Source organism: Marmota monax, unplaced genomic scaffold (assembly GCF_021218885.2).
Source record: "Marmota monax isolate L192 unplaced genomic scaffold, Marmota_monax_Labrador192_F-V1.1 WCK01_AAM20220418_F8-fsc00078, whole genome shotgun sequence".
Classification (NCBI taxonomy): Eukaryota; Metazoa; Chordata; class Mammalia; order Rodentia; family Sciuridae; genus Marmota; species Marmota monax.
Window position 1 is genome coordinate 6,382,267 of NW_026694865.1, and position 14,643 is coordinate 6,396,909.

The following is a 14,643-nucleotide window of genomic DNA, read 5'->3' on the forward strand; positions in this document are numbered from 1 at the left end:
CACAAGGCCTTCCAGGCTGGCGAGGCCTGGCCTCCATTGATAACAGTGCTCTGCCGAGCCCTTTCCCATACAGAGGCCTGTATTAAAAGTGGCTCTGGGTGGAAGCTGTGCCACTCACCTGCATGTGATGTTAGCCAGTCACCTCACTTCTCCAGGCGGAACGTCCTCACCTGCCCTTGTGTCCCTAGCATGATGGAGGTCTAAGTACTTTCTGCATAAATAACTGGAAGTAATAAGCTTTATTCGGTGCCTACCCCAGAGTACATGCTCAGCTATTTAACTCATTCCCATTTACAGATGAAACTGAGACTCAGAGAGAAATATCACTTGTCTCAGGCCACAGGGTTGGGAAATGGTAGAGCCTGGTTCCCTGCACCCCGATCTGGCCATCCCCCCTGTGCCATTCTTCCTGGCCCTTTCCACCCTCACAGGTGGTGTCAGCTGGGAAGGGTAAATGGAGCTTACACTCTCTGAGAATCCCTGAGGGGAGGAAGGCCTCCTGTTGCCATGGATGACATGGTGAATTAAATGTAGTCTTCTGCCTTAAAGGGCGGCCAGTCTGGAGCTAGGAGCCACAGCACCCGGATAGGCACCCCTCCTACATAGAAGACCCAGGAAGCATCCAGGGAGGGCTGGCATCTGGGTTTACAACTGGTCCATTTGATAGAAATGTCACAGAAATGGTAACCTTAAACAAGCTTCAAACATTCTGTTTCATATCAGTGGATCAGTGGGAGCTGGGTGCGGTGGCGCATGCCTGTAATCCCAGTGGCTCTGGAGGCTGAGACGGGAGGATCGTGAGTTCAAAGCCAGCCTCAGCAAAAGCAAGGTGCTGAGCAACTCAGTGAGACCCAGTCTCTAAATAAAATACAAAATAGGGCTGGGGATGTGGCTCGGTGGTCGAGTGCCCCCTCAGTTCAATTCCTAGTATCAAAAAGAGAGAGAGGGAGACAATGAATCAGCGGGGCTGGGGCTAAAACTCAGTGGTGGAGCGCTTGCCTCCCATGTATGAGGCACTGGGTTTGATCCTCAGCACCACATAAAATCGAATAAATAAATAAAGTTATATGTCCATCTACAACCAAAAATATATTTTAAAAAAAAGAGAGTATGTATCAATGCCTCCAAGAATCCAACATTTTGACACCTAAATGACCTCAGGTCACAAAAATTCTCATTCCACCACATATCCAAAGTATAACTTGGGGAAATAGGGACCTCACAGATGCCAGCTGTCCCCATCCTTGTGGGTGTATGCATGTCTACACCGACACTTGAGCCACCAAGGCAGAGAGTCACCCTCTCTCAGGCCAGAGGGAGCTAGGCAGCCTGAGCAAGTGAGCCCTCCTTCCCTTTCCAAACCCCAGAGCTGGGCTTTGCGAGGGCTGGAGGGGCCTGAGAATCCTCCTAGAAACAGACCCATCTTACACACTTCTTGTCAGCATGAAGGGCAAACTGGTCCAGGCAGCACCCAGGTTGCAGCAGGGCGCTTGAGATCAGGCTGCTGCCCTCAGGTGCAAGGACCCTGCCCCCAATCTTGCTGCAGGTCTGCCTTCCACAGCACCCCTGCCTCCACTTTTGGTTTCGGTTTATGTGTGCAGAAATAATCCTACCCTTTCCTTCCCCTCTCTAACTGCCTTCCTCCTCCCTTCCCTCTCTTATCCCTTGTCCCTGGCTCTGTAGGACAGAAGGAAGAGAAGGAAGGGATAGAGAAGTGGACAGAGTTGCCACAACCCGCCCTCTGTTTCAGGGCTGGGTAGCCACTAGCAGTTGTGTGTATTGTGCACTGCACAATTCTAGTCCCCTCACCATCACCGAAATCACCAAAATTTGCATAATTATTAACTCACTTTTCAGGCAGATGGAGTAAAATATCCTGAGAAGGACCATTTTTTCCTAAGTAGAATGAAGCACTCCGAGCTGGATGAAAGGTTTGAGTTTCAGCTCTGGCCTCCTAGAAATCCCAAGCTAGTGCCTGTCCCACAGACTGCTCATCCCCCAATCCTTATGTTCCAACCCACAAGGTTAGAGTCCCACTGAGAGACTCTGTCTCAAAAGAGGCTGACGAATCACTTCTAGCACCATTTGTAAGACCCCAAGCAAATCTCTTCTTCTCAGTCCTCAGTTTCCCCATCTGTAACATGTAGAGTAGACGAGATGATCTCTGAGGATCTCTGTGCTAGGATGCCTGGGAGGCAGGCCTCAGGGTCCCCTTTACCTGGAAGAAAGGAAGTTATTGTTTGCTATCCCCAATAACCAATAAAAGCAGGACACAGAGAGGATTATTTTGCTGAAGGATGTTGGTAAGGACCCCGAAAGGTGCTCCAGAGGGGCTCTGTGACCCGGGGCAGTTCCCTAAACCTCAGTTCCATCCCTATGAAGTGGGGTGAGAATATTCACCTTGCAGGGACAGATTGCAAAGGTACTGGCATAGAGGAGGCCCTCCAAGAAGGTAGAGAAGAAGGCTGGGAGAGGTATAACACACCTGTAATCCTAGCAGTTTGGGAGGCTGAGGCGGGAGGATTGCAAGTTCAAAGCCAGCCTCAGCAATTTAGCAAAGCCCTAAAGCAACTTAGTGAGACCCTGTCTCAAAATAAAAAATTAAAAGGGCTGGGGATGTGGCTCAGTGGTTAAGCATCCCTGAGTTCAATCCCCAACATAAAAAAAAAGAACATTAAGAAGGCCCTAACGACCTGCGCAGGCAGTTAGCTGGTGCTGACCAAGGCTGGGCCTGCAGACAGCTCAGCGAGGCTCAGGCTCCAGCACAGGAAACATACCTGGTTTCCTTTGGGCCTGAGATGCCACCCTTCCACCTCTCTTCCCCATCCTTCCTGCCCTGTGGGCCGCCCTCCCCTCTCTGCATGACCTGGGGGATGGCCAGCTTGCACCTATACAGAGGCACACTCCTCTGGGCCTGGCGTGCAGGACCTCCTAACCCCAGCCCAGCCCCCCGTTCCTCCCCGGCCACACCTCACACAAGCCAGGTGCCGCTACAACTCCATGCCTTTGCCCCTGCCAAAGCCTTCTATGTCACATGCCCTTCCTTTTGTCCACTCCTCAAGAGAGCCAAATCCTGTGCATTGTTTAGGGCCTGGCTCTGATCTTCTCTGGGAAGGCTGCCCCTGTCCTTCCAGTGAAGAGAAGAATCACTCTCCCTGTTGGCTTTTTTGACCCTGGGACTCTATCACGACTCTTCGCATAGCCCCAGCACCTTGTCAATAACCTGGAGACAAACCATCTCTGTCTTGCAGGGTGGTGGATAGATGATTTCCCAAAAAAAAAAGTAAAGCCTCCAAACATAAGCACCCCAAAATTCCAGCCAGCCAACCCTGTGCAGAGTGGGGAGTAGGGGTGTCAGGCAGCATTTCTGTCCTGTTCCAGTTCTCAGAGGGTCAGCTCACTGCTCATTAGAAGATCAATCATGATAAACAAGTTTCGGGGCCCAAGGACAGATCTGATCCTTCCTGGAGCAGACTGTCCGCCCATTCCCCAGGCAGAGGCCAGGAGCCACTTCTGGGGGTGGGCCTGATTTCTACCCACGGCCTTGCGCAGCAGCAGCAGCAGCAGCAGCAGCAGCCCGCTGATGACTCAGGTCGGCTCCCCACCCTTCCCCTGCAGGAAGAGGCCCTGTCATAATCGCAGTTGTTCTACATAAAAATAGCTTTGGTTCACAGATATGTGAGCGCAGCCCTTTTCACTGAGGGAAGAGGAAGGCTGTTTCCCTGCATATCTCCCCTTGGCCCCTCAGCCCCTCTTCAAAATCTGATCTTCTGGGTGGGTCCTAACACTGCTCAGGCATGACTTCCTCCCTGGGGTGGGCGCTGAAGGGCTTTTTGCCGCTTTGCAATCTGCTTCACACATTCTGTTTGTCCCTTGCATCAGACATGTGAAGTAGCTGAGGTTATTGTATCCATTTTGCAGATGGAGAAACTCAGGCCAAGAGAGTAGAGGCGACTTACCTAAGGTCACAGTGAGCTGGTGTTGGAGCGGAGCTTCGGGCCCCTCGCTCCTCCTCCTCTTTCTGGTATCAGCACTTGCCTCCTCCTTGGAAAATGCCATGGCCACAGCCTGGGCAACAAAGAAAAAGGAGAGGAGAGGAAGGCTGGGCAGAGCTCAGACCCTGGGAAGGGCAAGATACTCACAGGCCAACATTTGTCAAGCTCCTAGTGTGCGCCAGGTACCATGACAGGCCCTCGGGATACGCAGAGAACAAAACACAGGCCCACCCCCAGCCCTTATGAGCACACAGGTAATAGAAAACATTTATTGAGTATTTTCCTTATACTAGATGTTTTGCTAAGCATATTTACATGGATTATATCATTTATCAACAACATCTCCATAAGTAGACATTCGTCCTTCATGTTGTCCACCCAAAGTCTGGAACTTCCTCCTCTGTGTGGGGAATTCTCCACTCATGAGGAAGAACCCAGCTTCCACTACTTAGACGAACTATGCCAGAACCAGCCACCTTCCTGCCTCCCTTGCAGCTAAGGCTGGGCACTGATCAGGCATGGCCAGTCGTCCCACCACTCCAGACTCCATGTTGGAGCCCTGATCACAGGGGTCACAGTCAGTAGAGGCGGGAACAACAGGCACCTGTGACCTCCAGAGGCAGCAGGGTCCCTCATTCGCTGCTGGTGCATACTGCATCTGTGCTCACTGGTGGCAGCCTATGCTGTCCCCCAGCTCCGTAGCTAGTGGAGAAAGATCAAGTCCTGCCTTGGCCGCAAGAGGGAGGGTGGATGGGCAGATGCTGGGAATGGCAGGGAATCTGAGCTGGGGTTGAGATTTCCTCTGGGGCCTTCCAGCCTAAGCCCACTGAGCCCAGTGGCCTAGGCTGGGGTAGAGTGGGCACTGGCTGTCTCAGAGGCCCTGCCTACTGGCTGCATAAGCATCCCTACCCGAAACCTGAATCCCTCAAGGGCCCTGCGCACTCTCTACCATCTCTTTGCTCCACCTCCCCTCCTTCACACAACTGCAGGCCTGCTTCTAGCCCCATGGCCTCCACCTGGACACAAGGATACCTGTGACAGCTCTTCCTTGAATTACTCACTGCCGTCCTTCATCCTGGAGTCAAAGTGGCCTCTGGAACTCAGAACTGACGGAGTCATACCCCTCCATCAGCACCTTCCAGGACACCCTGACATCTAAGGCTCTGCCAACCCCTCTGGCCTGCACACCATCCCTGTAGACCTTCCAGAGCTCTGGTCACCCACTGTTCTATCCGCCTCGCCTGCCTCCCTTCGCCCTGTCTCGTGTTGTCTTTGCTCATGCTGTTCCCGATACTCTTTCCTGTCTAGTAAAATCTCATTAATTCTATGTGTGTATGATACTGGCAGGGATGAACCCAGGGGTGCTCTACCACTGAGCCACATCCCCAGCCCTTTTTATTTTTTATTGAGCCAGAGTCTTGCTAATTGCTGAGGCAGGCCTCAAACTTCTGCCTTAGCCTCCTGAGTCACTGGGACTTTAGTAGGCACGTACCACCATACCCAGTGTCTGGCTCCATTCACTCCCCCCTCCTTAGGTACTGGAGATTGAACCTAAGGGTATTTACCACTAAGCTACATCCCCAGCCCTTTCTATTTTTTATTTTGAGACCAGTTGCCTAAGTTGCTGAGACTGGCCTCTAACTTGTGATCCTCCTAACTCAGCCTCAGGAGTCGCTGAGATTACGGGTGTACTTCATTCATTCTTTTTTTTTTTTTTTTTTTTTGTGTTTGAGATTTTATTGGCTGTATTGAGAATCAGTACACAGACATTTCACTTTGTACACAATTCTTAACACACGTACCGGAAATCTAAAAAGCTTTATACTGTGATTCTTTTTCAGTTATTCCAGTGACTTTCCAGCTTTTAATTTGGAGGCATTTTTTCCTTAATAGAATATCAAGTACCAGTATCTTTGAATGTTATTACTTAGGTCCCACTAATTCAAAACTTTGTCACACACAACATACTCAAATTTTTCATCTTTCACAGCACATTAAAAATATTAGGAAAACTAGACTTCCACAACCAAAGATGTTACAGAGTACATACGATTCTGACAGCAATGATCCAGTAGTGGTCTTCTTTAGGAAACAATTCTACTAAAAAACACAGGAATAGAAGTAATTTAAAATATTCAAGACATTAAATGCAACACTGTGACTCCAAACTGCCATTTAATATGCTTTGTATTGTAGGATATAAAACTAACCCCCCACCTATGGAATGTTAAGCTGATACCAAAGACAGTCCAAGCCTCCCATAATTCAATATCCCACTATTTTCTGGTTGTACCCAAAAATAAACAACCAGCAAATGATTTCACTTCTAAAAAAAAATCATTTACACTTAAAAAATGGGATGAGGTGGGATTCCCTCCTTTTTAAAAATGTTTCTAGAGCTACTAAAAAACTTGCATTTACAAAATAGTTGATAAAAATATTCCTCTGGATTGTACAAGAAGGGAGACGGGACCACTGAAAAGACATGGTGTATGATTAATCAGACTTGGCTTCTTTCTCTTCTGCTTCATCAGAAGCTGGACTCTCCTCATTTTTCGTTTCTCCATTTTCTGCAGGTAAATCTTCTTTAGTTTCCTGGTTAGCCACTTCAGCCTGTTTTCCCTTTGCTCCCCTTTTCCCTTTTTGAACTTTTTTGTCTGATGATTTATCCTGGAAAAAGCACCATGTTGTATGGTCATGTTGACTATTCTGCTACAGTTAATCCCTTGATATCTTTTAATGAGTAGCTATAAAAGGATCAATTTTATCTTTTTCATTTAGGTGTTTGAAGAATCTTGAGAAGGGGGGGAAAGATTACATCTGCTGTCCCAAACCCACTGGGGGTAAAACTGTTTGCATCGCACCGCCCAGCTTTCCTCTGAACCTGAAGCCAACGCTCCTCCAGCTCAGACTTCCTAAGTGCTGGCGGCCTTAATGGGACGCGCCACTCCCCTTATCCCGCGCGAAGATCCACGCGCAGCCCCACCATCGACCGGAGGCCCACCGCGCAGGCGCCGCACCCACCTTGCCCGCCGCCTTCCGAGGCTTGGCGTCCGCCTTGGCAGGAGCAGGCTTAGCCGACAGGCGGGCCGACCTCCGCTTGGGCTGTGGGAGAGAAACTCATTCATTCTTGAAGCAGCTTCAAATGCCAACTCATTCATGAAGTTTCCCTCACTCCCACTGAGGCTCCCAGGAATTGTGCTTCCTATATTTTGCCTGTGAGAGAGGTCCTGTGGCATTTTGTACGTGTGTGAGGTACTGCTGCTCACATCATCTACTTTGGCATCAAGAAAGGCGTGCCTGTGGGACCAGGACCTGGGGCTCCAGGTCAAATAGACTTCAGTTCAAGATCAGGCTTGGCCATTTGCCTGCTGAGCTTTGTGGGCAGGTCAGTGAATCCCTCCAAGGTCCATTTCTTCAGCTGCCAAGTGGGACATTAGTCTCACTTGCCACCCTGTTGTGAGAATGGAATGAAGTGCCTGTGGGGAGGAACCTGGTACAGTGCCTGGTACAGAGTGGTATACAAGTGTCAGTTTTCCTTCTGTGCCACCCTGAGTGGCCCTCTCCAGGCCCCAATGACAAAAGAGTGACTTCCCTGTCAGTCTGCCCTGCTTGAATGTGAGCAGCCTTTTCAGACCCAAGACTGATGAACCTTGGCCAGTCTGGGGTCTGGGAGTTTTTGCTGCCTAATTGAACCCCTGAGGCATGGCCATCCAGGAGACATCTGTCCAGTCTTGTGGTCTTAGCTTCTCCCCTTCAATTCACCCTCAACTATGAAATGTCAGGCAAGTCAGAAGATACAGGTAAGAGCTGACCGGGCATCTCCTGGCCCAGGGAGAGTGCACAGGTGTGTTCCCTTTCATGTGCAGGTGACTCTGTGGGTGTGTATGTGGCTGTGCATAAATTTGGTGTGTGTGTGTGTGCAGGACTGCTGTGGTTGTCAACTCAGAATGAAAAACCCACACTTCCTGTTAAGAATCAGTTAGAGCATTTTTTAATATTAGTCCCAGATCTCCTAGTCCATGGGGCTGAAGAGAGGGGGACACAGAACAGGGAAGATGTCTCCCCTGAGCAGTGATGGGAGGGGACTTCAAGGTCTTTCCCTCTGGGCTACCAAGTCACTGCAAAGCCTAAACAGTCACCATACCTCTCTGGGACTCCATTTCCCTTTTTGCAAAAGCAGGAGAGGAGGGCTGGGGCTGTAGCTCAGTGGCAGAGTGCTTGCCTTGCACATATGAGGCACTGAGTTCAATCCTCAGCACCACATAAAAATAAACAAGTAAAATAAAGACATGCTGTCCATCTACAACTACAAACAAAATTTTTTAAAAAAGCAGGAGGGGAGATTAGAGCAGATTCTCTGTCTCTCTCATACACACACACACATGCACACAGATTAGTATCTAGAGTGCACCCTCCAACAGGAGACAACAGATGAATCACCCAACCAGACTGTCCTTGGAAATGCCTAGCCCCTTCCTCACAATCATGTGGAGAAGGGGACATGGAGGGAGTTTCCAACGGAGAAAGGCATAGTGCCAACCAGTCTCCACCCTCATCAGCAACTTCCTCTCCGCCCCCATCCCTCCTTTCCAGTTCCCACATCCTCAACCAGAAGAGAAACAGAAATTAATTGCTCAATAGGAAAAGGCAAGAGCCCCTCCCCTCCCATCCGTCTCTGCTAAGGAGGCTGAAGTATGAGGATTGCAAGTTTGATATCGACCTCTGCAATTTAGTGAGACCCTGTCTTAAAATAAAAAATAAAAACGGCTGGAGATGTAGTTCAGTGGTAGAGCACTCCTGCGTTCAATCTCCAGTACCGGAAGAAAAAAAAAAGTAGGAAGAGGGCTGAATTCATGAAACTTCCCTTCATTTTACAGGTAAAAAACAGTCCATGCTCAGAGAAGGGCAGTGACTTGTTGGAAGACACCCAGTGAGACAAGTCAGTGCCAGGATTGAACCCAGGGTCTCTGGTCAGTTCCATGCCCACGGAGGATACAGCACAAGAACAGGAGCTGAAATTACAATGGGGACCTTAGGGTGAACACCAGGAGGCACTTTCTCTTGGACTCTGCAGGTCCCAGGACAGATAGCCAAGGAGCGCTCCCTCCTCCCTGCCATGCCTCTTGAGTAGCATACTGTGGAATGCAGTAGCTCCCTGTGGTTAGGAAGAGGCCAAGTTATTCTGCAGGGATCCGAGACAGGGTCCATGAGCAAGGGGAAAGCCACCAGGATGCACGCTCAGCATCACTTTATTCCCACACAGCTCTAGGAGAGAGGATCCCGTTTAATAGATGAGGAACCGGAAGCCCAGAGAGGTCACACAACTAAAAAATAGAGGAACCTATGTGGTATGACCCCCCACAATCTTTGTCTCTCCCCTAGTTTCCCAAAACATAGACCACAATATGAATTTAAAAACATGGTCCAGCCAGGCACACACCTGTCATTTCAGCAACTCCGGAAGCTAAAGCAGGAGGATCAAGTTCAAGGCCAGCCTCAGCAACTTAATGAGACCCTGTCTCAAATTTTAAAATTAAAAAAATGGCTAGAGATGTAGCTCAGTGGCAGAGAGCCCCTGGGTTCAATCCCCAGTACTGAAAAAACAAACAGAAAAAAATAAATCAGGCTGGGGCTGGGGCTCAGTGGTAGAGCTCTTGACTCACATGGGTGAGGCATTGGGTTCAATCCTCAGCACTGCATAAAAACAAATAAATAAGTATATTTAAAATAAATAAATAGAAACACGGTCCACCAGGTGTGTTTATAGGTGAACAACAAACACACTGATCCAAATGTAAATCAGGAAAAATCAATCATCTCATCAAACTCATGATTTCACAGATCGCATAGCTCAGAACTAGGCTAAATTTTAAAGGGAATCGATGTAAAGGAAAATATTAAATGGGTAATCATTCAGGGAGCAAAATTCCAGAAAGTGCCACATGACTGGCTAAAGCTTCCAAAATGGTGCTTGAAACCCTCCTGGTCAGAGGCAGTACATATGAGCCTCTGTTTGGCCACCATGGTTGGCAAACACAAGTCAGTCCTGAGTGTGACCCCTCCTGTCTAGCCCTTCTGACCGTGTGTGGAGGGGGCAGGTCATCGCTGGTAACCTCAGCCTTGGGAAGATGGGAGAAAGAGAGCCAGAGCCCAGCTGCTGGGTTTTGGAATGGAAGGGAGCAGAAGCATGAAGGGTGAGCCTGTGGGGCCTCAGAAGTGTGAAACACTGCCCCAGACACCTGGAGTCAGCTCTGAAGAGAGCAGAAGTATCCACTTGGCCTGCCCTGCATGGGTGCCCCTTCCTCTCTCAGTTTTAGCTCCTCGTTTTGAGTCCGGTTCCTATTCCCCGTCAGTCAGTTTCAGCCTTGCTCACTGTCTGAGGAGCCATGGGCAGGAGGGAGGCTCTGGGCCTCCCTGAGGAGGCGGCTAACTCCTGGGCCCTCCCTCATGGGCCGCCCAGCCTGATGAAAGGAGCAGTTTCACGAAGCCAAGCATGGAGCCTGGATGCTGGCTGCCTCCGGGCCCAAGGGACTGAGAGAGCATGCAGAACCCAGCCAGGTCCTGGCCTGCTGACCGGGCAGCCTGGGTCAGCCCCAGAGGGACAGGCGATTGGGAGGTCAAGCACTCTCACTCCAAGGCTTGACACTGGGCAAGCTTCCAGGGCAGCATCTTCCCTGTCAGTAGGAAGCTCTGCAGTGGAAGGCCACCTTCCTTCGGCCCCCTTATAACACTAGCTCTCGGGGCTGCCCAGCCTGCCATAATTAATCTTGGCCTATTCACTCAATCAGTAGGATTTGAGTCCTGAAAGATCACAATCATATTCATCAATAAGCATTTGAGGGGTTTCCCACAAAGTTTTGAGTCAAATGCTCTTGTGTAGGATTTTATTTGATCTTCACAATACTCGAGTATGTCTGTTATTCCCTCTTAACAGATGATAAGCTCAGTCTTAAAGAAGGGAACCATCTTGCCTGAGGCCAGATACAGGCACAGAAGAGCCAGGACCTGCTCCCGGACTGTCTGGCTGAACTGTGCTATTTCTCCCATCCCCAGGAAGTGAGAGCTCACCACTGGAAAAGAGGGTCGGCCCTTCACCCAAAACTTGAACTCCAATGGAACACAAAGCCCAAGGACAAGCTTTCTCGGTTGTCCATGGTTAAGTGTGAGTGAGTTAACAATCACTGGACCTCAAACCGTGAAATTTTCCACATTCAACACATCATTTAGTCCATGCCAACAAGAGCATAAATCATTATCCCCATCTTATAGCTGATGTGACTGAGACTGAGCAAGTGCCACCAGCCACTACCCCCGCCCCCGCCCCTCTCTGACCACCTTTCTCCCAGAGCACACCTGGATAGCAGGGAAGCAGACTCAGGGCAGGCGGGGAGAAGTAGCTGCCGGAGAGAACAGACCATGGATGTTCCCTGGGTGTCCTGCTGTCCAACCTCATGTCTTTGTGGGGTCCCTGGAGCTGCATGCAGGAATGTAAGGGCTGCACTGAAGCAACACAGTTGTCCCGTGTCCTCTCCCCCACAACCCTCCACCACCAGCCTCTCTTCTGCTGAAAAGATGGCAGTTTGTTTTCACTGCTCTTCTTAGCACATTGTTTAATTATGGTGATTATACATGTGTACGAAGAAAAACATGCGGAGGACTGGAGGTGGTTTTTAAGTGAAGTTAAGCAATGTCAATGCCTGCAGGAAAGGAAGCTCCATAATAGTCTCTTAGCCTTTGACTGCGGAGTTGGGTGTTGCTCACGGCGCAGTAATGTGCGAAGTAGGATTTCACCTGATTAGTGACCTAACCAGATCAGCATTCGACTTTCTGATATGACTAGAAAATGCCCTTTAAGGGCTGGGGTTGTGGCTCAGAGGAAGAGCGTTTGCCTAGCAGATGTGAGGCCCTGGGTTTGATCCTTAGCACCACATAAAAATAAATAGATAAAATAAAGGTATTGTGTTCAACTACAACATATATATATATATATATATATATATATATTTTTTTTTTTTTTTAAAAGAAAGAAAGAAAAATGGCCTTTAAAAATAGGATTCATTTGAATGTGAGTATCTCTCAGAATTCTGCAGAGGAGGTCTAGATCAGTAGTTCTTTTTTCTTTTCTTTTTTTTTTTTTTTCTTTTGAGGGAGCAGGTACCAGAAATTGAACCCAGGACACTCAACCACTGAGCCACATTCCCAGTCCTTTTTGGTGTTTTTATTTAGAGACAGGGTTTCACTGAGTTGCTTAGGGCCTCATTTAGTTGCTGAGGCTGACTCTGAACTCAAGATCCTCCTGCCTCAGCCTCCTATGCCGCTGGGATTACAGGCATGTGCCACTGTGCCCGGCATCATGTCAGTAGTTCTTAACCTTCCTATGTGTCCCTGGGCCCCTCTGTCATCTAGTGAAGCCTGTGGATCCCTTCTCAGAAAAATGTTCTGAAGTGTGCAAAATAAAAATAAAATAAGTGTCTCAGTGTGGGAAGCCATTCTCACACGTGATTGGGTACCTCCCTGACTGGGTGTGAGGCGCTCAGGCCAGCTATGTCAGAGCTTTTCCCCACCCTTTTTAGGTGCGAGAGCCTGTCCGTGTGGGGGTATGACTGGCCATTGACCCTGAAACCAATCACTGACCCTGATCTTGGAATGCTGTCTCCCTCGACCTTCATTGGATGGAATTTTCCCCTGAATTTTTTGTTCCCCAATAAAAGCCCACTCTCTGGCGTGCTCTTCCTCTCTCCTGCTGGTCTCTTGTGTAAACCTCGTTACCACATCAGGTGGCTCGAGGCAGGAGCCAGCAAGGGCCGTCTCTTAGCTGGGCAAGAAAAAGGTAAATTGAGTTTATGTGTCTTTATTTTGATCTCACTAGTTTAGAACCTCTAGTATGAAGCTAGCGTGCTGGTTGCGCAGCAGATCTCAGTCTGTTTTTTGTTTTGTTTCTGCTGAAACAGAATTCTATAAGCTGGGAAAACTATCTGGCTCACAGTTCTGAAGGTTGGGAAGTCCAAGACCGATAGGCAATATCTGGCGAGGACCATAACATGGCAGAAGTATCACATGGTGATCTCTCAGGAGAGAGATTCAGAAAGAGACAAACAGAAAGGGTGCTATTCTCCCCATCCCATAACTAACCTACTCCTATAATAAAGGCCTTGATCCATTCATGAGGGAGGTACCCAAAGACCTTTTCTTTTCTTTTTTTTTTTTTTTTAAAGAGAGAGTGAGAGAGATAGAGGTAGAGAGAGAGAGAATTTTTTTTTTAATATTTATTTTTTAGTATTTGGCGGACACAACATCTTTGTTTGTATGTGGTGCTGAGGATCGAACCCGGGCCGCACGCATGCCAGGCGAGCGCGCTACCGCTTGAGCCACATCCCAGCCCCCCCAAAGACCTTTTCTTACCTTTTAAAGATCCCACCTCTAAATACAGTCACAGTGGCAATTAAATTTCAATGTTAATTTTCAGGGGGACATTCAAATCATAGCAACAGGCTTATAAAGAAAATCAATTATATCAAAAATAGTCATCAGACATTTTGTTTTTTATACTGGAAATTGACCCAGGGACTCTCTCTCACTAAACCACATCCTTATCCCATTTTGGTTTTTACTTTTTACTTTGTCAAGAGGGTCTTGCTAGGTTGCTAAGGTCTCTAAGTTGCCCAGACTAACCTTAAACTTGTGATCTTCATGCCTCAGCCTCTGGAGTCTCAGGAATAACAGGCATTTTCCACCCACCCAGCAAAACAAATCATTTTTATATATATATATATATATATATATATATATATATTTTTTTTTTTTTAAATGTAAACCAGGTGTGGTGGCACACACCTATAATCCCAGCAATTTAGGATTGCAAGTTCAAGGCCAGCCTGGGCATGTTTGCCAGACTTTGGCTTAAAAATAAATAAATAAAAAGGAAGGTGGTGCTTGCCTAATATTCATGAGGTCCTACATTCAATCCCCAGTACCACCAAAGAATAAAATAAAATAAAAAGGACTGGGGATGTGGCTCAATGGTTGAGTGCCCTGGGTTCAAAGCTCCCCTGGGTTCAATCTCCAATGCAAAATAATAATAATGATAATAATAAATAATAATAATAATAAATAATAATCTGTTATTATTATTTGTGTAGAAATAGGTAATAATTTATAATTAATACATGAAACATCAAGATCAAACAAAAGGTTTAATAACTGCTGTAATTTTGAAATAGTGATGAATAGAACCATATTTTGAAATATCTGTGAAAGCTGTAATACAAATTAAAAATATCTATGATTCTTTTATGACACCATCTCAGGTCCTTGCTACTATGATTAATTGCCTATACTCATCATCAAAGAGAATGATGAAATTCAAGTAGAATTTAGTGAAACTAAATATACATTTTTTCTCTTCCAAATTTTCAGACTTTTCAAGTTCTACCCTTGGATCTTATAAGGTCCCATAAACCCCAGATTAATAACTCCTGGTCTAGTTCTATCTTTTATTTTATAGCATATGTATATAATTGTACCAAAAATAGATTTCAAAATCTAAGTAAGTATATAAATAAACAAAGTGCCCAGAGCAGGTACTAGGTCTCAGGAAATGGTGGCCAGTCTGCCTAAGGCCTGGGTTCCTGCTGTGGTTGTGCTG

The 14,643-nt window shown here is 47.6% G+C and overlaps 1 long non-coding RNA gene across 2 annotated transcripts in view; it reads left to right on the forward strand.

Annotated features, from left to right (window-relative positions):
• Positions 1 to 11,045, forward strand: part of LOC124080628 (uncharacterized) — a 39,327-nt gene extending 28,282 nt beyond the window's left edge. Inside the window, exons 3-4 of one of the 2 annotated variants that reach the window (XR_006847746.2) lie at positions 6,777 to 7,798; positions 10,933 to 11,045. This is a non-coding gene — a long non-coding RNA (uncharacterized LOC124080628). The remainder of the gene's footprint in view (positions 1 to 6,776; positions 7,799 to 10,932) is intronic. The other variant, XR_006847747.2, reaches the window with a different exon arrangement.
• Positions 11,046 to 14,643: the final 3,598 nt, after the last annotated feature.